The sequence below is a fragment of the Manis pentadactyla genome, chromosome X (assembly GCF_030020395.1).
Source record: "Manis pentadactyla isolate mManPen7 chromosome X, mManPen7.hap1, whole genome shotgun sequence".
NCBI classification, from domain to species: domain Eukaryota; kingdom Metazoa; phylum Chordata; class Mammalia; order Pholidota; family Manidae; genus Manis; species Manis pentadactyla.
The window spans coordinates 107,677,423-107,700,277 of record NC_080038.1 but is presented as its reverse complement, the minus strand read 5'-3'; the positions used below and the strand labels follow the sequence as shown (position 1 = coordinate 107,700,277).

The following is a 22,855-nucleotide window of genomic DNA, read 5'->3' as shown; positions in this document are numbered from 1 at the left end:
ACAGGTAAAACAAAAATAGAACTAGCTCAAACCTCTTTTTATTATACATAACAAAAAATGGAGTCTACAGACTCAATAAGGCAACTTTAATGTATGATAGCCCAGGGTATGGAGAATATGTCAGACATTTGAGAACAGGCAGATCACTCTCCTTAGGAAAGGCTGTTGGATCAGGTGATCTCTCTTCTCAGGCTAGGGCACCTTCCAGAATTCTGTGGGATGGAAATTGTGGAAGTGATATAAGTATTTAAGTCAGGGTCTTGACAGGAAACAAATGGCATACTCAGTAAGACATCCTTAGCTGAGATAAGCATAATGAAGGGACTCTTTGTGGTGGTCCAGGTAGGATCACAAGAGTGTACAAGTGAAGATGAAGTGTACAGAGACTACAAACAGCAGGGAGCAGTTATCACCTCCAAGACTAAAGGGGCAAAGGGAAGAAACTACATTTGTAGAACCGCACAAGAGCTGTACCAGTTCATGTGGGGCTGCCTGATAGGAACTGTGGCTTTAGGTCACACAGTGTGGGCTTTGCCTAAACGCAGCCCCGCTGGGAAGAAGATAGGGGCGTAAAACCCATGTATTTCCAATGCTCTGATCTCCTTTCAGTGCCCGCCATTAGCCAGACCCAGATAGGCACCAGTTGGCAAGGAAGCCTGTTGCTACAGTCCAGTGAGGTCAGCTTCCTTTGGCACAGAGCACAGAGAAAGGCAGAGTGGACTTTTGGGGTGTGAGGGGCAAATGGAAAATAACACCTCAGTGAGGGTTTCTTAGCCCCTGACACTTTAATTCCTTTACACATTGCTTCCTGGGAAGCCTATACTTTGCTGCTTGCCATGGTCCAAGTACTTGAACATACCGTGAAGTAGTTGCACCCTAGAGAAGGGACTGAGCAAGAAGGGGTTAATTCAAAAGAACCATTTTAAATGACTGTCCCCTTGTGTAAGGGACTAGTTAGTTGGAATGTTTCCTCCCCTTTTCCAGGGAAAGAGAATAGGATTTAAAAGGGATTTTCTTTTCAGTGAAGAAATCAGACCTGCAGGGGCTTATACTCAAAGAGGGTTCCAGCCCCTCGTTCAATTTGAATTTAAATTCCTCCCTGCCTGAGTCTGGTTTCTTTCCTGCCAAGTCTTGTTTTTGCATAGATGTCTGACTGGGCTGTTTTTTTTTTCCTGTGGCCTGGAGCACATACTTGGAAGCTAAGCCTGCCTCCTCTCACTGGTGTTGAACAGAGAGAAAGGAGAACCCCATGGGTCAGGTAGAGGGCCAAATGAGTCAACTGAGGACCTCAGAGATTGTGGTTTGTCCCATGCCTGGCTGGTTGTCATGCTTCCCACCTGTGTACATAGATTAAGTGACTGACCAGGGGTCCTTTCTGACTCCTGGAATCACTTAGGCCTTGGTGGGAGTTGGTGGGGGTGAAAGGTAAGAAGCTATTTGCTTAGGCTAGCTCACAACCCAATGAGCATTTCTTAAGGGCCCATTTAGTAGGGCATTCCTTTGGGAAACAATGCCAGATGGGCAGCAACTGCTCAGCAGACATGTCCCTGTGTCTGTAGGGTTACAGTTTCGATACCGGGAGTGGCCCTTAGTATACTACAAGTTTAAGTCACTCAGGTCTGTCTTAAGCAGTGCCCTCCTCTAATGCTATGTCCCTCAGTACCCCTACTCCCAGGAGAGTAGCTGCCTCATTGACAGACAGCTGCTGGTGACTTCCAGGCAGTGGGTTCCTGCCTTGTGGGAGCATGTGTCCCAAACCAAGATGGAAAGGCTCCAGCTTCTAGGAAAGGGAGTTATAGTTTCTGCAAGAATAGGTGGCGATATGAGGATTTTTGCTGTGAGAATGAGGGGATGAGGAAGCTGCTAGGAAGCATAGGCTTTATAAACTGTCAGACGAGTTGAACTAAGTGTGAAGGTCTGGCCCCTTACAAGGTAATAAGGACACTTTCTTCAGTATGCCATTCACTGTTGGTAGAAATACTAATGTGGAGAAGCTTCAGGATTGTATTGGCCCCAGGGCAGGCTTTCCATGGGAAAAAAAATGGATGTTTCAAGAAAACTAATAGTGAGTACATTTTGTAAAAGATGGAAGGCATCCCACTTGGTGGCTTGAGGGGAAAGGTGTGCTATTTCTAGAACTCACAATCAATATCCAACCAGGCCCAGTAAAGCTTTCTTAGCAGGTAGGAGGCAGGGCTCTTCCAAGCAGTCATCTCCACCCCATGTCCTTGATTGAAAAACATTTGCTGAGATGGAGGGGGGCTGAGGTCGAAGGATATTTATTACTGGCCTCTCTTTCAGATGTAGAAAGATGTATCTGCAGCTTCAATTTTCATTTTTTCTACTTATGAGATTAAGCTCTTAGTGTTGATCTCTTCTCAAAGAGATTTGAACCCCCACTGAGTCCTCAAAGCTAACAGCAAATAAACAGTTGCTATGTGTGCACACAAATGATTTAGATTTTCATTATACAGAGCTGCTGATATGTTAGGAGGAAGAAGGAAGAGGAGACAAAAATGCTCGGTTTTGACTGCAGCACCGTATCCTGCTCCACCCTCCCTCTCCAGAAAGGAGTCCCCAGAGAACCTAGGGGAAAAATCCATGTGGGCACGCCATGATGCTGGTGCCTTTTTGTGTAGCGCCTCTACTCCCTGGAGGGGTGGTGGCAACTACAGAAAGGGAACAAAATTGGTAGAAAGATCAGGGGGAATAAAGAGGAATAGACAAAGAGGTAAATATTGGGGTCATTCTAGGGACACATTGCCTCCTCCCACTGTGGCCTATTAGAATCTCATTTGGGGACCTTTGAATTTCTTTCTAAAATATCTCTTTATATCTTTCGAGCTAAAATACTACTCTAGATAATATGGTAAAGTGAAGACAGTACAGGCTTTGGAGTCAGACAGATGAAGGTTTGAATCTCAGTCTAAACACTTCTGAGCTGTGTCTCCCTGGGCAAGTCACTTAACTTCTACATGTCCTAAACTTTCTAAGACAGCATCACCGTATCTGCTGTTGGCCTCCATACTCCCCAGGAGCTTTATATATTTACTAGTCAGTGTGTGCTGATTACACTAACACAGCAATTTTTAATCCTGACTCACATTAGAGCCCTCTGAGAAGCTTTTAAAAATGTTTGATGCCTGTGGGGAAACTTGGGGTTCCTATGGCCAGGATCCTCACTTGAACCTAAACTACTTAATGATGTAACTGGCCTGTTGCTAGGCTACTGCTTCCACACCCATAGACAATAAGCTATTACTGACTGAGTAACTATATAAAGTGCTCTGCCCAATGCTCTGGGCAGAGGCAGAGATGAAGGAGGATTACAGACCTGCAGACAGCTGGATGCAGATGTAATTCTAGTGCTCGACCTATAACCAGGAGAACAAGCTGGGTAATAAACCCTTTCACCCCAAGAATGTTCCATTGTCATTCCTCGGTCTCACTGAATCCATAGTGAACTTGCCTAGGGCTGAAACCCACTGGCAAGACAATGCCTATGTCCCACCCCAGCTTTACTGAGACAGAATCTCTGGGGGCCACTGGCCATCCCCTCTTCATTGTTGATATCATCTGCTGACTTAGTCATCTCTCATTCATTGAAGACTTCAGCATCTGGCTCACTCTTCTTTCCCATTTGTATTTCTGTCATCCTTTTGGAAACTTCAACATCCATGTGAACTGCTCTGCCAACATTTGGTAACTGCCTTACCTCCAAAGATATTTTTATTCTATGTAACCTCTGCCATGCCCACTCTTGGCATCAGCAATAAATGCACCACCAATAAAACTCAGACTTCAAGCCTCCCATTCCTGACCAGCACTTCTTATCCTTTCAGTTCATGTTCTTCCACATTTCTGCTCTAACAACTCTAAATGATCATATCTTCCCTACCCAATCTAGAGTACTTGGTTCAGAAATGTAATCACATCTTGAATAAATGCTCTACTCTTTTACCCCTCACTCACCATGTCATATATTTGTTTGACAAAGTCTCAGTCCTGGTTAAATTTAATAATCTACCTGGTTTGTGCTTACACCAAATTCCCAACCATTGAGAGAAAAACTGTTTTTGTACCTTTTCTCTGCCTACACCAAGTTCCTTGATGAGTTCTTCCAATCACAGCTTTAAGTATTATCCATACCCTTGATTACTCAAAATGTGAATGTAGGGAAAATGGAAGTTCCATGGCCAGGATCTTCACCTGATCCTAATCTACTTGCCCACTGTGTATGTGCAATGATGTAATACTTAGCCTACTGTGCAAGCATATGCTTGCACATGTTTTGGCAATAAGCCATCATTGCCTGTGTTTCTATATAAAGAGCTCCACCCAGTGCTCAGGAGAGGCTGGAGCAGAGGCAGAGACAGAGATAGGCTAGCTGCATGCAGATATTCTGGAGGTGGACAGGATTCTACCACTTGACCTGCCACAATGAGAATAAAGCTTGGCATAAATCCTTTTACCCCTCTGTCTTGCCAGTGGGTTTCAACCCCAAGCAAGTTTGCTGTGGATTCAATGTGACCAAAGAAAATGACAGCAAAACGTTTTTGGGGTGAAAGGGTTATACCCAACTTTATTTCCATTATGGCAGGTAAATCACTAAAATCCCATTCATTCAGAGCAAGTCTGCATGCAGCAAGCCAGTTTCTGCCTCTGGGCCCCTCTGCCTGCACAGCCATCCTCTGGGCCTCTGTTCTCAGCACTGCCACCACTCCAGCCTCTGCTCTGCTCTCCTGCAGCGCTGCACCTTGCAGCCATGCCAGTACATCACTCAGAGCACTGGATGGAGCTCTTTATATAGAGTCAATAGCAATGTATTGCCTACATGTGTGTACTGAGCTAGCCAATCAGGGCCAGGTGAGAATCCTGGCCACAGGAACTTTCATTTTATCCACACACTCAATATTCTGTTCTCATTATTCGGTCTCATTGAATCTAGAGTGAACTTGCCCAGGGCTGAAATCCCCCTCAGGTGAGATAGTGAGGTATAGTCCAAAAGCATGGGAGTGCTTTAGAAATTTTGAATCTTGAACCCCACCTCAGACTCACTGAATCATAATCTACACTTCAGCAAAATCCCTAGGTGATTCTTATGCATTAAAGTTTGAGAGGTGCTGATCTAAGCCAATGGTTCTCAGCTCTTATTGCAAATTGGAATCAGCTGGAGAGTTACAACTCCACTAACGCCTAGGCCCACAATTAAATTAGAGGTTCTAATTTAATTGGTCCAGGATAGGGCCTGAACATGCATAAATTTTATGTCTCTATGTGATTTTAATGTGCAGCCATTACTGAGAACAACTGACTTAAATATTGATGACTCCCTAATTAATATCCCTAGGCCAAACTTTTCCTATGAACTCCAGGCTCATAAGTCAAACTACATACTTCACATCTCTACTTAGATGTCTAACACGCTTGGCAAATTGTACATATCCACAACCAAGATCCAAATCTTTATCGATGAATCTGCTCCTTGTAATTACTCCCATTTTAGTAAGCAAATGGCATCATACTTACTTGGTTTCTCCACTCTCTCCTTGGGTGGCCCTTCTCATCTTTTAGTGGTACTTCTGACTTTTTTATACTTCTTAAACATTGAGAACACTCCACGGCACATTGCTCCCCTATTAATCTCATCTACATGTTGATGATACTCTAATTTAAGTAAACATGGTTGAGTTTCTCAAATTTAACCTGTTCAAAAGAAAATTACTTGTTCCCTTTTCACCTTGTCCAGCCAGTTGCTCCTGTCAATAATTTGGAAGTGCAGCATAGACAATATAGCCAATAGTTCTGTAACATCTTTCTGTGTTGACAGATAGAAACTACACTAGTTGGGGTGAGCATTTGATAATGTAGATAATTGTTGAATCACTGTGCTGTATACTTGAAACCAATAAAATATTCAATATCAATTACACTTCAATAAAAATATATCAAAGAAAAAAATGCCAAAAACAGAAAAATAAATTGGTAGTAATCTGATTCCTCTTGGCCCCTACATCCAGTCCATGTGCAAGTTCTATCAATTATATTTATAAAATGCAGTCCTCATCTGTTTACTTCTCTTATCTCTGCTGCTACCATCCTAAGACATTAATGATAAAAGAAAGTATTAGCAAACTGGGACCAAAAGGGGATATTCTAATCTGATAATGGGTATATATCAGGCCTTTTGAAAACATCATACTCAATAAGGAATTTTAGAAATATTATAATTGAAGTCAGAAAAAAGGCAACTAAAAATAATTCCATCCACAACAGCAACCACAAATGTAAGGAATCTAAGATTAAATCTAACAAAGATGCAGAGCAAGTCACAGAAAATTATTGAGGGCCGTGGGAAAAGACTGAAGAGATAAATAGGTTTCATGGAGGGAAAGACATGATATCTTAGTGTATCAGTTCTCTGTAAATTTCATGCAGTTTCAATAAATATTCCATCTTTTTTTAGTGCAACTTTACTTGCTGATTTTCACATTTGATTCAGATAGCAACATTTAATGCAAAGCTCTAATGATTAACAAGTGTTATATTGACACAGGATCAACAAATAGACCAACGGAACAGAGTAGAGTGTTGCTTTGCACTGAATTGTGGGCCACCCCCAAATTCCTATGTTCAAGCACAAATCCCCAAAGTGATAGTATTTGGAGATGGGGCCTTTGGGAGGTAATTAGGTTTGTTGAGGTCATGAAAGTAGGAACCTCATTATGGGAATAGTATCCTTACCAGAAGAGATACCAGAGAGTTTGTGAGCACTCTCTCTCTGCCATGTGAGGACACAGCATAACCTCTGAGACTGCCCCTTCAGCATCATCCTCAGAAGGCAAATGAATGGAGAAAAGCTGCTCCAGCTGATACATAGACCTGGGAAGCAGGAGAAAAAAATTAATGTTAGCACATGACACTAGGCTTGATACACAGCAAAAACTGAAAGGTACAATGCTATTTATGGACATATATACACACATCTATATACACATCTATATTTATATATACATATATATATATATATATCTTTGTAATGTGTATGTCTGTGCAATAAAAACAGGAATAATAAGCAGTAAATTTAGAAGAGTGATTATTTTTGAGGGTGGGAACATGGAATCCTTATCCCTTTGTTATGCATTTTACTTCATAGCATGTGTTTATTGTTTCCCTCCCCCTTCCACTAAAATGTGAATTCCACCAAAGAAAACAAACTACCTTACTGGTTGACTGCTGTGGCCTGAGCATGCAGTACAGTGACTGACACACAGTAGGCACTGAACACACACTCATTGAAAGAATAAGATTGTTGGTGCATCTGTAAGTAGGGACAACACTACTGGCCTTGGAGGGTTACACAGAAGGTTCAAGGAGAGTATGTCTGTCACCATGCATTGTGTTGAACCTGTCATCTAGATGCACAATTAGAAAAGTCTCCTTTCTTTTCAATTTCTATGCTGGATCTGCAATTTCTCTGTTGAACTATTTTAATAGTGTACAGAGCACTCAAGTTGTAGGTTCCACTGCTTTTTAGCTGCGCAATCTTCAACAAGTTGTTTAACCTCTCTATGCCTTATTTTCCTGATCTATAGACTGGAGACAATAATACTCACCTGATAGGTTGGTTGAGAATATTAAATGATACAATGATATTAAGCATGTAGCACAGGAGATCACACATAGCACATGCTCAATAAATATTAGCTACATTATTATTATTATTATTAATTATTATTATTATTATCACTATTACTACTACTACTACTACCGCTGCTACAAAATAGGCAGTTACTTGTGTGGTATAAGTTCAAGAATATTTGGAAAGTTTCTTTATTAAAATAATGTATTCCATACTGGCCTATCATTTACATCTTAAATTGCACCATTATGGAATTATTCTTTTGGTTTATGGCTTGTTCATTCCAGTTGCCTCTTATAAACTTTACTTTTCTCAACAGTTTAGCATCATTAATTTTATGTGATATCTTGTTTTCTTCCATTCCTGGACAGATGGGCAACATGAGGGTCCTGGGAACAGGTTTAAGAAGAGAAGTGATGGGATAAATTCCAAAGGTAACCTTGGGTGACTTGCCCCTTCTCCTTAAGGATGGCCCTGTTTGTAATTGCTTCTAGTCATCACTCTATCTCAGCAGGAGCCAACTCTCTAGTGTCTGTTACTTATAATGCTGGTGAGAGGCTGGAAATCTGTGAGAAGTATTTCTTCTCTTAGAGTTCCCAAATGTCCCATGTTCTGAGGCCTATTTCTAGCTGTTTTAGGTCCAGCCTGTCATCTCCCTCTGTTGGGGACCTGCCAGGAGAAACCAACTCCAAACTTGTTACATAGGTGCTTTTGGCCTAACTTCTTCCTGGGCCTGGGAATATTATCCTTAGCTCATCTGGTTATAACACTGTGTAATTTAGTTCCTATTTTAGAGACGTGCTTGGGACTCTTTGAAGTGAATTCAGGAATGATTTCAATTGGTGTGCAAACATGTTCAGAGGTTTGTGAAAATGGCTGTGCCTAGCTGACTTCTTTTTTTAAGTAATCTTATTAAAGTATAATTTAAATATCATAAAATTCACTTGTTTTAAGTGGATGCTTCATCTATTCTTGGTAAATTTGTAAAGTTGTACAACCATAACCACAATCCAGTTTTAGAACATTTATGGCTGCCTTCTGAATGTATTCCCTGAATCTTATTTAGTATTCTCAATGAGAATCCTACAAAATATCTAAACTTTAGCTGAGTAGTTTTATGGAACAAACGCCTCCCAACAAAGTGGCACAAAATGAATTTCTGTAGAATTAATACAATTTTAAATGACGAAGAGCTTTTAGACTTTTCAATACAATTAGAACTACATTTAATGACGTGTGGGAGGAATATGGGGATCATGCAAAAGACTAAATTGGATATTCTCATGAAGGAAGGATTGTGTTAGGGCTAGTAACCAATAACTACCTCAAAAGACAAAAACTTTACTATCTCAACAAAATGAAAGTTTATGTCACCAAGTCTAATGAAAGTTGGTGGGAACCTCCAAGCAGTAACTCAGGGATTCAGGTACCACCCGTTTTGTAACACCACCATCTGAACATATGGCTTCCAAAATGATAAAAGCAGAAGAGAAAGATGGAAGGAACAACTTCAAATTCATACACATGACTTCCACTTAAAGTCCATTGGCCAGAACTAACTATATGGCCCCCACCTAATTGTAAGGGAGTTTGGGAAAGTAGGTTAACACATATATCATTACATGAACACTGTCTCAGCTATAGTGGTCAAGCCTTTGGTGCTTTATTCTCTTCCTTCTACCCCTTCTTCAAGTCCTCAGAATGTCTCAATTATCTCACAATCGTCTGATTCCACATTTTTTGCTTCTAGAAATTAGATTCTCTCTTGGTTATTAAAGGGTGCAATAAAAATTGTTGAATCACTGTGTTGTATACCTGAAACCAATATAAATTGCTTTGTATATCAACTATAAGTCAATAAAAAACTTTAAAAATGAAATGAAATGAAAAGTACAGCTACAGCTAGACGTAACACCATTGTTCACCAAGAAGTGACACAAGTGAACATACCTGTTCCTCAGCCTGAAAAATCTCCAAAATTGTCAGTTCTGTATGACGAACTGTTTTACTTTATCAATTCAGTGAGATTAATTCTTTGTAAAATTCATATATCTGTACCAATGTATATCCATGGTTTTATGAATCTTTATTTTTCCAGCTTTATGGAGAAATGATTGACAAAACTTGTATATATTTCAGTTGTACAACATGATTTTTTAAGTTGTACAACATGATGATTTAATATATGTATACATTGTGAAAAGATTACCACAATCTAGTCAATTAACATATCCATTACCTCACACAGTTACCATTTGCATGTGTGAGTGTGGGGGGTTAAGATTCTTTAGATTGTCATCCATTACTTCATCAGCTCAGTAAATATGGTCACTAATTGATTATCCTCATTTAGTGTTTGTGATAAATGTAATGGAGGGGTCTCTTTCCCTGTCTGCTAATCTCCTTTTTCTCAGTCCTTGCCATATTCAATAACATCTTAAAGTAATGTATTCTAGGTCAAAAGCCTAAGAGGAAAGCTGTCAAAAAAGACCAGGAGACATGGAGTTCCAGCCCTGGCTCTGCTGCTAATTAGCTGTATGACTTTGGGTGAGTCTCTTAACCACTCTGAGTCTCTGCTTCCTTATTTGAAGATAAAAATTATAATATCTTCCAATAATAAATGAGTGGTCATGGTGCCCTCCAAAGAACAGCCTTGTCTCTGTTGCAAGCTAATCCACCTTTTGTGCATTCTTGGGGTTTCTTCTTCTCTGAGAGCCTTGCTCCTATAGTCCCAGTCCTTCCTTCAATGTCTGTGGGCTTTGTTCCAATTATTGTAGATTGAAATAACAAATGTGGTTGTATAGTTTTCATTGGTTCATTATGTTTCCTTATACTTTTATACCCTTAGTCGTCTAATGCCATACCTCTGTCTCAACAACCTTTCTCCCCCCAAAAATGCAAAGTCCTCTTTGATTGAACTGTATACACTTCATTTCTCCTTTCTAGGTCAGACATGCTCTCATTATTTATACAAAATGCTGACTCAGTAACATTCCAGGATCCTGAACCAAACTCCAAATTGTTTGGCAATCAACCTAGGAAAAAGGACCTTTCTCATTTTTATGCAAGCTTTCCTCCTCTCTCTGACACGTGACTTCCCCACAGATTTGCTCTCTCAGCCAGGACCAGCACATCTCCACACCGTATTTTTACATCTGAGTCAGCAGTAGAGTAGAATATTAACTCATTAGCAACAAAATTGCCTTTCTTAACTCTAAACATTTGCCAGACTAGGGTTGTTTTCAATTAGTAAATTTGGAGAGAGAGGGCTTCCCCTTTCTTGCACAGCCATTCTTTTCACAGGGTAGTTGGGAAGCTCAAAGGAATCCGTGTAAATATATGTGATATATATATATGCATAATAGGTATGAAGCATAACTTAGAAGACAGAGATATATATGGGAGCCATCCTCTATAAGTAATCTTTCCCTGGTTGCTTTTAGAAAGGAAAAGGCTAGAATATATTGTAAGTTTCAAGGACTTTTATCATTTGCATGGCTGGCATACTACCATTCAATCATAATCATATTTATTTTCCATCCCTAATGAGTTCTGCAGGATAATGCACATCTCTCTTTTTTCTGTAAATCATAACAATGCATGGACATTACCCAACCTAATTCCTGCTTTCCTGTCTTCACTTGTATACTATCTTCTCTTCAAATTTATATTTTAGATTATCGAATGTGACAGCAATCAGAAGAAACCAATTTTATTTCTAAATGATGGAAAAATCACAAGTATTTTGATAAACTGAATTATTTTAAAAATCAGCAACTCTAAGAGATTTGGGGTTTCATGGCGCTTATGAAGTATAAATGGCCACCACCTACTGCTGTATACTATTGAGCAGTTTTGTAAAACCAAAAATGGTTTCCATTCTTCTGGTCAACTATAAGGGAGAATTTGTTCTCAAAGTGATGTTCTACCACAATTGTAAATTCAGTCACTCTTTTGTGGTTTAAACTTAGGAACTACACTAGTATCTGAAATGATGGGAACAGTAGAATCTGTTACATTACCAGAATCATGACAAGAAAAGGCGAGGTTAGGGAAAATTCTGACTATTGCTAGCTCCTGGTGTATTGATTTATGGACTCACAGATCAGACAACCTATGCATGGTGAAGAGGGAGGGGTGCACACACATATTCATGTGTCCCTTTATGACTTGTGGTAGGAAGAATTCTAAAAATGCATCCCCCTTCCCTGACCAGGTTACACTCCCTAATATGATGAGCTATCACTCCTGTGATAATATTATGTATTTGGCACAGTTGACCTGTAGATAGGGAGCTTTTCCCAGTGGGCCTAATCTAATTATGTGAACCCTTAAAAACAGAAAACTTTTTCTGGCTGGTGGCAGAAGGGGACATCGGAGAGATTCAGACCATGAGAAGGACGTGAAGTCCTGTCACGTGTTTGCATTTGGAGGGAACCATGTGAGAAAGATTGCAGGTGGCCTCGGGAGCAGAGTGACCCCTGGCTACAGTCAGCAAGGAGATGGGGACCTCAGCCCTGTAACTGCAAGGAACTGAATTCTGCCACCAATCACACAAGCTTGGAAAAGAGTCCTGGGCTCCTAGATGAGAATGAAGCTCAGCTGACAGCTTAATTTCAGCCTTATAAGACCCTGGGCAGAGATGCCTCTCATACCATGCTGCACTTCTGACCTTCAGAATGATGAACTAATAAATGAGTGTTATTTTAAGCCACAAAGTTTATGGTAATTTGTTAGGCAGCAATAAAAACTAATAAATCACTGAATTAATCTTGCCCCAGGATCACAGAGCTCCTGAAGGCATGAATTATGTCATCTGTATGGAAAATGCCCACTGTCCCTAATGCAAAGTCTTGTGTCCAGTAAATACTCCAGAACTGTTAGCTGGTGACAAATAAGCTCACTGGGTCAAGTGTAATTGTTCAGTTTGCTCATTGGACTTGGAGTGTCATTGAGCTGCTTCTCTGATTTACTGCTACTATTAAGCTGTTCAATAGAAGACAACGGCCAGAGAGCCAAGGGGTTCAGCCAAGGTTTTCTATTCCCCTACAACAGATAGGAAGGGTCCCTCAGGCACACACGAGTTTAACAGCAACATTGTGTGGTCTTAAATAAGCCGGGCTGGGCTCCCTCTGGGATCAGGGAGGTGATATCAGATATAAAAATAAACCGCCAGGCACTTGCTGCCCTCGTTCTTTGACTGATGAGGAGCCAGATGATGAAGTTGCACTTTTAACATGATCATGAGAATGGAAAAAAGCTCACTCCTCTTTCAGTTCTTATTAGAGTCTTTGTCCAGAGAAAGGCTATATTTACAGGTGCATTGCAAAATGTACCTCCCTTCCTGTTCTCAGCAGGGAGGGCAGCTGTGGCTGCTGTAACATTGGCTCTTCTTTCCCCTCCACAAATACCCCTTCCTTTGCTTCCTCCTTCCTTCCTTTCCCCTGCCCCCTATTCCTAGTTTCATCTTTTGCTACTGAGCTGCTTGGCTGGGAGAGTGAGAACCCCAGAGTAGTCGCAGAAAAAAAAAACCTCAGCCTCTCAGAGTGAGATAAATGCCCTTTATTCTTATTTGAGTTTCTCACTGCTTAGAGTGTAATGGTAGAAAATAGAACAGTCTAACAGAAGCAGAGAGCAGGACCTTTTCCATGGTGTTTGGAAAAGACTAAAAAAGGGGGCAGAAAGGAGGATGAGGTGACCCTGTTCCTATCCCTTGGCAGTCACTCAGTCAACATTTCTGGAGTGCTGTGACATTTACTGTCATTCCATGTCATGTCATGAAATAGGGTATAAAGTAGTTTCAGTATAAGTGCCTACTTTGAGCCCAGACATCTTGGGCTCCAAAGGAAACAGAATATTTGGTCCTTGCCCTTCAGGACATCATAGGGTTGCCAGGGAGCGTACAGCCCATGTATGAGAAAGACATGCAGAAGACACAGGTGGCCCCAGAACCATGCAGAAGAACTGAGGGGACAGGGTGTAGTGGGGCTGGAGGAGAAGGGTGGGTGGGATATGGCAGTGGAAGCAGCAGTGACGGCTGTAGAAAGGCAGAAGAAGGGTCTTCATGGCATGGGCTTGGGAAGGACGATTGAAATGTAGCTTCAGGGAGGCAGGGTGAGGTGGGGATGGACATTCTTTGTGCCTAGTTGCCACAGAGTTTTCATATTGCTATGGACTGAATTATGTTCCCTTAACATTCATATATTGAAGCCCTGACTTTTCATGTGACTGTATTTAGAGACAGGGCCTTTTGAGAGGTAATTAAGGATAAATGAAATCATAAGCATGGGGATCTAATCCAATAGAACTAGTGTCCTGATAAGAAAAGGAAGAGACACCAGGGACATATGTACACAAAGGAAAAGGCCATGTAAGGACATATCAGGAAGGTAGCCATAGGCAAGCTAAGGGGAGGGGCCTCAGGAGAAACCAATCCTGCTGACAACTTGATCTTGGACTTCTACCCTCCAGAATTATAAGAAGATGTACTTCTATTGTTCAGCTACCTAGTCTGGAGTGTTTTGTTATGGTAGTCCTAGCAGGCTGATGCACATGTGAAGGAAGATAGATCTTGAGCCCTGGTTCTCAATACTGGATGAGGGTTGTCATGGTCAAAGGTTTCAGTGGGCTAACAGTGATGGAGTCATTGAGTGTGGAGGATGCAGAAAGGTTCTGGCATGGCTCTCAGCTAGGTGACCGTTTGTAGGTCATGTTACTTTATCTGGGCCATTTTTGTCTCTTCAGTGACTCAGGAAATCAAAAAGAGTAAGACGCTATTGCATGGTTATAAAGTCCAAGGTGAGGGTCACAAAAACCTTGGTATAGTTTTCAAAATACTTCTGCCCCACTGCTTTGTTCCCTGTTTCTATTGAGAATCCCTGGTTTTGCTATTGCAGGTCATTTAAGGTTAGTAAGTTCTGCAGTCTTACACATCCACGCATGTCTACTTCTCATTACTGATAGGACTTCTAGTCCGAGAAGGGCCAATACCTTAAGAGAACTTAACCCAGCCAATTTTACCACCATAGACTCTGGGTGAGAGAAAATGCCTCTTTGGAAGTAAAAGTTGAGGAGAACCATCAGAGTGGTAATAGGGGCTCTTGGATCTCTCAGAGGCCAGATTGTTCAATAGCTGAGAACTCAAAATCGGTAAAACCAGTGCCTTAACGTCCTGCTTCACTCTTAGAAGTGGTGTCCCAGCACTGGACAAAGTGGTATGGAGTACCATTCTCATTGTCAGAGAGGAGCCCCCATCCTTAGCTCCCTTTGCCTCCCATTAACCAGGCATCCTTGGCTGTAATTGTCCATTCAGACAGCTAGAATACAGGTCTATTCAGAGAGACCAGGGGCCTGAGTACAAGAATGGAGTTTTGAGCTTATGGACACAGACCTCCTGGTTCTCCCCTGCCACTAAGCCTAGGTACCTCTTCAATCTGTTCCCAATTTCCACTGCTCAAATGCACACACTACTCACCTGAACTGGGACGTTCAGAACCCCCCAGAAGCCCGTACGAGAAATCCTGAGCTCAGCTAAGTAAGTGGCAGAATGATTGAGCATTTCTTCCTTTAGCTCTGATGAGCCTCTAACCCAGGAAGGAGATTTATTTCTGTTGTCAATGTTATTTCAGGGTTCATGAACTAGTCATCTACCTGGCTTTTCAGCCAATCATAGGCAGTGATAAAGAGGGGACTGGCAGGCAACAAGGTCTGCTGGGGATAGGGCAGGTTATTTTGAGCTTATCTTATTCTTAGCCAGCAGCCTGGGGCATTGGTGTCTGCACATGATTCAGTTTTGCCCGGTGGTGGTGGCAGCAGAACACTTTGCTTCAGGTGCTTGGCGTTCTGTATTACAGAAATGAACTATGGGGAAAGCAGCTTCCTGATGCCAGCTCAGTTTCCCAGCAGACCTGGAGGGTCAGGAGGAAGATTTCATGTAGGCAGCCTGAGCAGACACAGAAATGCCAGTGCCCGCAGGGGCTCCTGGTGCTTAAAACAAAAAACAACCAACCCCGTGTGCCACAATATGTCCACCCTGATTTAGAAATGCAAGGATGTGGAAAGACTGGCAAGGTATTGAGCAACGGGAGGGGTCTGAAACAGTGCACCAAGAAAGGGATGCCTTACTCTTTGTGCTCCTCTCTCTGGGAGAACAGGGTGAAGAGCCAAGGTCTGTGCCTTCTGAGAGCATCACACACCAGGAGATGAGTTACTCTGGTTCCCAGGAAGCTCTTCCCCATGGGTTGTATGCTTTCAAATCCCTGATTTGTAGAATTCCTTCATAACTGTAACCCTTTCCCAACTGCCTGTTGGGATGCTTAGCACAATGCTGGCCACACTGTTAAGTATTCAGTAAGTGCTGAATGAATGAATGTGGCTTTCACACTTAAAAAATCGACAGAACCCTTCCTTTCAAATGTAATATAAGTCTGAAAGTCAACATGCAGAATGGATAAATGGAGGAGAACCACTCTGATTATACTGGTGCTAGGGGATAGGGTTGGGGGGCAGAGCTGTGCCTCTCAACCTTCCCTTCCCTATCTCTTTTGGGAGAGTCTTTTGGGAGATACCCTCAACAAAAGGTCATTAACTATCTATGGTTTTCCCAGTCCCATAAGCATTCTGGGGGGGGCTTAAAGGAGTAGGTAGCTTTATCATGAGGAGGACAGCATTTAAGATGGACAATAAAATGTATGCATGGAAAATATATGAGAAAACCAGGGAACCCTAAGGAAGGGAAATATCACAGTGGGCTGGATTCCACAGAGAAGGTTGGCTTTAAGGTAGGTCTGAAAGGGAGTGTAAGATTTCAGTATAAACGAAGAGTAGAAAGTGCTGCAGACTGAGGTTACAGGATAAGCAAAGACACAGAGGGGAAAGAGCCTAGCATTGGCACCAGGATGGAGAAGCAGAATGGTAGTGGAGCAGTGTGACTATGTAAGCAGAAGAGGTGTGTGTGTATGTTTGGATTGGTGGGATTTATGAGGCAGTAAGTTGGAGTCAGATGATGGTGGTCTTGAAAGGCTGCAAGAATTCTGGAGCTGACCAACTATGGGGGAGCTACTGGAGGTTTTAAGTATGCCAATAGCCAAGTAAGAAATTTCTCTGGCTGAACACACACATGGAAGGGATGAGAGTCCACAAGTCCACATAAGTAGTTATGGCATTCTTCTAGGTTTGAGGCTTGTCTCTTTCTTTTTCTACTTAATAGGATTCAGTCCCTGTTGAGTTGGGTTGGGACAAACCCATCTAAAAAATTTCTATGTGTGCTCCTTGCAGGCTATATGGCCTGCTTAACTGCAATCCATTTTTTAAAGCAAGTAACATCTTTAGCTTAGGGGACCACCAGCCATCTGACTGTCCCAGGCAGTTCAGGGAGTTTCTGATCAAGAGAAACAGTCCAGGAAAGGCAGCTTCTAATAGCACTCTCACTGAGTCCTGGTTTGAGTCAACACAGATCTGCTTTGAGGCACCCACATAGTGTAGTGTCATGCTAGGTAGCACTCAGATTAGACATGCAATGAGGATTTGTTCTAAAATATCTGAGGGGAATTATACAGTACAATTGGATTAAAAGGATCCTGGGAACATTTGCTATAGTTACAAACTCTAGACAATAAATTTAAGCAGCCCCATCTGTAACCAATGCCGTTCAGATTGCTTCAAGGAATGGGAGCACCTCTGGAGTTACCGCATTTATTCCTTGTATCTCCAGTGCTGCAGGAAGCTTTTTGCCAGTTCCCAACCTGACCATGATTCAGATATTCTCATATGGAATCCAAGTTTAGGTGTTCTCTCTAGGTTAGGGTATTAGTGCAAAGAAGTGGGAGTGGTGGCAATGAAGGTGTCACAAGGTCTAGGCAAAGGAAGCTCAGAGAGAAGAACACATTAGGATAGACAGATGTAACCCACTAAGAACACTCCCTGGACCTTGGACATGTGATGGCTGTTATTATCATGAGTGAATATGACTATGAAAGAAACAAGAAAAAATAAAGAAACATGGGGTGGGAGTCTAGAGTAGGACCAAATGTGACTGTTAGGGTCATCCATTCAGATGTATCTAATGAAATGTAAAACCAGTTCTACACATTCTATGAATTTTCCATAAGGGAATTAGTATAGGCACGAAAGAATCACCAGTGAGTAGAAACACCTGCTCTCAAATTTACAATCTAGTGTGGGGCAGGAGACAGGCAAGAAATGAAATAAACACAGTCCTTCCCTGATGACATCATTCACTTCCATGGCTTTATTTACCATCTATATTTTGACTTCTAAATTTACATATTTAGCCCTGATGTCTCCCTGGAACTCCAGACTCATTTATCCAATTGCCAATTCAATGTTTCCGTTTAGGTCTTATGGACCACTCAAGTTGAACATGACCAAGACAGAACTTTTGAAATATTTTTCCCCAGATCTGTTCCCTCCACAGCACACCCTATCTTGATAAATCACCTCACCGTTTGTCCACTTGCTCAAGCCAAAACATAAGAGTCATCCTTGATTCGTCTCTTTTCTTCTCCTTCCAGCAGTAATTGCATCTGCATTAAGTCAATGAGAAAAGACTGAAATAACAAATTAAGTCTAGTGTGAAGTTGACCCTGATAACCTGTGTCTATATAACACAGAACTTTCTTTCATCAGTGGCAGAACACTACCCAAAAAGAAGAAATAGAGGCTTTGCATCAGACGGACCTGGGTTTGAATACCAGCTTAGCTTCTGACAAGCTGCGTAAACTTGGGCAATTTTTTTTAAACCTGTCTAAGCATCAGTTTTCTCATCAGTAAAACAGATTATAATACACCTACTGCATAGGGTTATTGTAAGAACTAACGAGTTTAACATAGAGCAGAATCTAGCACATAATATACAAACTAGTGATGAACAAGAAGAGGAAGAAGGAGAAACAGGAAAAGAAGGATAAATGAGTTCTTGCAAGTTTATTCAGTCCTAAGATTCTCTCTGTCTATATCATTGCCTTGGCCTGGGTTCTCAGGAAGGTGACTGTAACTGGGAATGATTGTATGGGTCACGATCTGAACGTTTTAGCTCCATGACCACACCAGAACTTAGCTAATTCATAAGGGAAAAAAATGGAATCATTCCAGCTAATTATATGTCCCAGGATCCAGATCATGGTCCAGCAGCCAAGGGTCACTTTACAACTTTACACTAACTCCTCCTTGTACTTTGAAGTGGAAATGTATTGGTGTAACACAGAGTCACACATGGCCAGGGAGCTAGGAAAGACTTCAACATGATTTCCTTCAAAGAATGCCACAAATGAGGTACAATCAAAAGAAGTCACTCAGCTCCTGAATGAGGGCATAAATGCTGAGAAGTAATCATAACAATGGTTGTTCTTTATGCACAAAACAGAAGCAACAGTGAATTATCAATCCTAAAATTAGAAAGGAATATTTTCCATGAATATTTGTAGTTCATTATTGACTTTTGAAACTCATTATACAAGTACTAAAATATGGAATTTTATGATTACTTTATATAATTACATATAGATGGAGAAAGCCCAACTCCCTTTAAAGTCAGTAGGAGATATGCATGAAGAATGAGAGGTAAAATTGGCCCCTATGTATATTTCAATTTTACTGCATGTAGAATTCAATATTTCAAAATGACAAAAGAGTCATCTTGTTTTCAAATAGATTATAAGCACAATAAGGATAATTTATTTACATAGCTGTGTTCTGGTAGCTCACAGCATTTTGCAACTGTTCTCTTTGTTGTTCTCATAATGGAAGGGTAAGAGGTTTTAACCTTTGCATTTTTCTAGCTATGGAGACTGAGGCACAGAGTGGCCAAGCCATTTACTAACAATAGCACAATGGATTGTTGGTACATTTGTCTTTTAAAATGGGATTCATAAGACTGTCCTATCTCATACTGTTGCTATAAGGACATGCATAGGACATCCCTTGTATGACCTTACCTCCTACTCCAGCTGCTACTGACTGCATTATTTATTTCCTCAAAGACTACCAACCTGACACTGCTTCACTTTGGATCCAGTGATGCTATCTCTTTCTCCCTACCCTGTGGTTCTGAGGGCATCTTGGGGTTGGATGTCTTTGGGACTACCCTTGACCTATGGGAGCCAGAATTGGTGGATAAATGCCTTCCACATTTTCTCTCTGTGCTGGTAGTTCTGAGACACACTCTTCATTTCTTCAGCTTCCCAACCATCCTCAGAGATACTCAACTCAAGAATGCTTCCTCGAATTGTCTTTCCCTCCTTCCATGTGACGTCCCCATCTCTCTCCCTGAAATTGCTTCCCAAGTATATTATCTATATCCAAGTCTTTCCCTCTATCTTTGCTTTCAGGATAAGTAAAGCCAAGACAGGGTGACATGAAATAATATAAATTAAAGATCTTGAAACCAAAAAGTGCTTTGTAATATAAGCTATTACTGCAATATATAATATTAGAAATATTTGTAAACAATTATAACCATCAAAATTAATGTTCAGCTTGAACATATTGAAGAACTGAAGCAAAAATTGACAAGTCTTTCTGAAACCTTGGAATCACCACAAATCAGCAGTACCTATTTTTTTCTGGATGAACACAAACTCTTCCCAAAGGGTATTCAGGCAAAGAATGAACAGAACCAGTTTCCAGTGCTGTCTCAACCTTTGTATGTATAATTCCTAAAATTGATCTGCTCGAGAATGTGCCTACAGTCAAGATGTCCTACTAAGGTTTCCCTTTCCTACTTCTCCTTTGACAGTCATCCTCATCCCTCTATACAAAAGAAAGGCAGAATATTCATGCTTACTCTTACTACAATGTATCCCATCTTCTGACTATTGTTTAAAAGCAATAGCAATATTCCTGAGAAAGAGTTCTACAAGAGCCAAGCAAAGAAAGTGCTGGTAAGAAATAACTTTGGTGGACCTTTCACTTCTTAATGGTCCTACAGCTTCTCTTCAATGTGCTGTTAATTTCCACACATAGATTAAATATATACTCATAAAAGCAAAATATCTACTTATGTACAGTTGTAGGATGAACTGCTTCTAAATAGCTATCCAGAAAATGGTGCCCAGAATTTTAGGAAACCAGTTTCATTCAATTAGGAAAAAAATCTCCTACTTCAGGTAATATGCTTTTCTAATTCTGTTAAATAAATATTTTTTTTTCATTTGACTTCAAAATGAATTATGAATGAATTTTTTTCAACAATAAAATTAAATTACTAATCTATATATAATAATAATTCTCAAGTGTCTTTCTGTATATCCTGAATTTTAAAGCACTTATGGAAAATTTAGATTAGCAAACTGAAATACAGCATATATAGTATGTATATGTGTATATGTGTATGTATATGTTTATGTGCTTGTGGCCCATGAGATAAATCCTAAAATGCACAATTTCCATTTCCTTTGTTTTTATCTTCTCATTTTGAAATAATGCTAGATTTTCCCTTTGTTATTAATGCATGTCTTGGGGGAGATACTCTGAGACTGTGGAAATGTTCTGTTCCTCCTTAAACTTTTGCCCACTATTTTTAGCATTCATTGGTGGATACTGCGATTATTACTGTGGTGTTCTAATGGTGATATTCTGTTTCCCTTAATCCTTCTACACTTATTAAATGGAATTCTTCTGCAGGAATAGCTATCCCATCTCTATTTATTTGTTTATTCATTCAGTAATTCAATTACATATTGTATCAGTATAGACTTATAGATATTTCTTGTATTTGATAAGCTATAATCCTATACAGTTGATATTGATTTTCTTGCTCTAAGTGTCTTAGCATTGACTTTTGGGATCTCTGATAATTGGGAGAGAAATCCCTTTCCAAGTCAGATAGTTTACATTACTAACTTTCAATGATATTGAGATACTCATCAAATTATCAGCTGCTTGATCATCAAAAAGAATGTCAATGATAGAACATCATAATCTTTCACATGTAACACAGAAGGCAATCAGTCAAGTGACATTATAATAAGAAAACTTCCATTCCTATGTGCTTATTGATGAACAAGATTTCTCAATACTTATCCTGTGAAAAATAAAAACTAAAAGAAATAAATTAAATCTGAAACAGTTAAATCCAGCAGTTTTTAATAGCATTTTACTTTTTCATATTTAGCAATTTTTTAAAAATATGTAATATATTAATATAGTTTTATCAACGATGTACTACTCATAATTGTAATGGTAACTTACTCCAGAGGAAAAAATAGCAATTATAGGCTACAGTCCCAAGAAATAAAAAAAAATTTAGTGTGCTGAAATATAATATTTGTGAGTGATCAGTAAAATACTTTCAAGGATATAATACAATATTCTGTGGAGTAAGTAGAAAAGAGTAGAAAAGGTTAAGGAGAAAAGATGTTCACATATTTTTAATGGTTGAGGTTGCATATCAAATCTCTATGGTAGTCAGATTCCACTGAACACATTTAAAAGAGCCATATGTAGTAGTTTTATTTAACAATTTCAATATTTAAAATATGCCAGAAAAGATATTCCTTCTATTACATGTGTAATACAAGTTAGATGTTAGCTAAACATGTACCTGGGAATACATTGTTTTTCAAAAGTCTTTTGGGAGTTCCATGAGAGAAAAAGAAAAAAAGCAACTTCTGTAAATGATTGGCAAAAGTCGGCCAAATTTGGACCAAGTGGTCAAAATCAGTAGTGGTCTGCAACCCAACCTGAGCTTACAAGCACATTCTTGGGCAGACCCGGGCAACTAGATATCCCAGGAACTGCTGTGGCTGCTTAGTGGTGGGCTCTCTGGACTGCTTGGCTTTCCTGGGCAAGTGCCTAGGGGGCTGTATCCTTCTGCAGAGCCTGCTTGAAACAGCATTGTGATGTAGGGTATGGGTGACTTTGCCAGCTATAATCCTCTTCCCAGGAGCCTTTCATTCCCACTCCCTTCTCTCAACTCTTCTTAGCAAAGAGTGGCTCCTAGAAAAGGAGCTGCTTATTTATCTTTTGAAAAAGTTCTTTTTCAAGAATTTTCATACAGATATTACTACCATTATTATAAGAGCCTCTGAGTGGTCTTTGTCAGGGATAGCTCATCTCAGATGGAGAAAGGACAGGCTCTGCCCCCCAGGAAAGCAATGGTTGGCTTTAGCAAGAGTGGTTGGGGAGGTAGTGGTAGAGCCTTTCCCAGAAGCACACCAGCAAGAGCTGACCCCTCAGTGTCTGAGCACCTCAGCT

At 40.5% G+C, this 22,855-nt stretch overlaps 1 long non-coding RNA gene across 2 annotated transcripts; it reads right to left on the bottom strand.

Moving 5' to 3' along the window:
* Nucleotides 1-21: 21 nt before the first annotated feature.
* LOC118928213 (uncharacterized) lies at nt 22-15,230 on the bottom strand. Of its 2 annotated transcripts, XR_008995053.1 has the most exons (3): nt 15,117-15,230; nt 6,745-6,882; nt 22-212 (listed from the first exon to the last, which is right to left on the bottom strand). It is a non-coding gene; the product is annotated as an uncharacterized LOC118928213 (long non-coding RNA). The 2 variants fall into 2 exon arrangements; XR_005031146.2 differs by lacking the exon at nt 6,745-6,882 and having other exon boundaries at nt 15,117-15,228.
* Between the last annotated feature and the right edge of the window lie 7,625 nt (nt 15,231-22,855).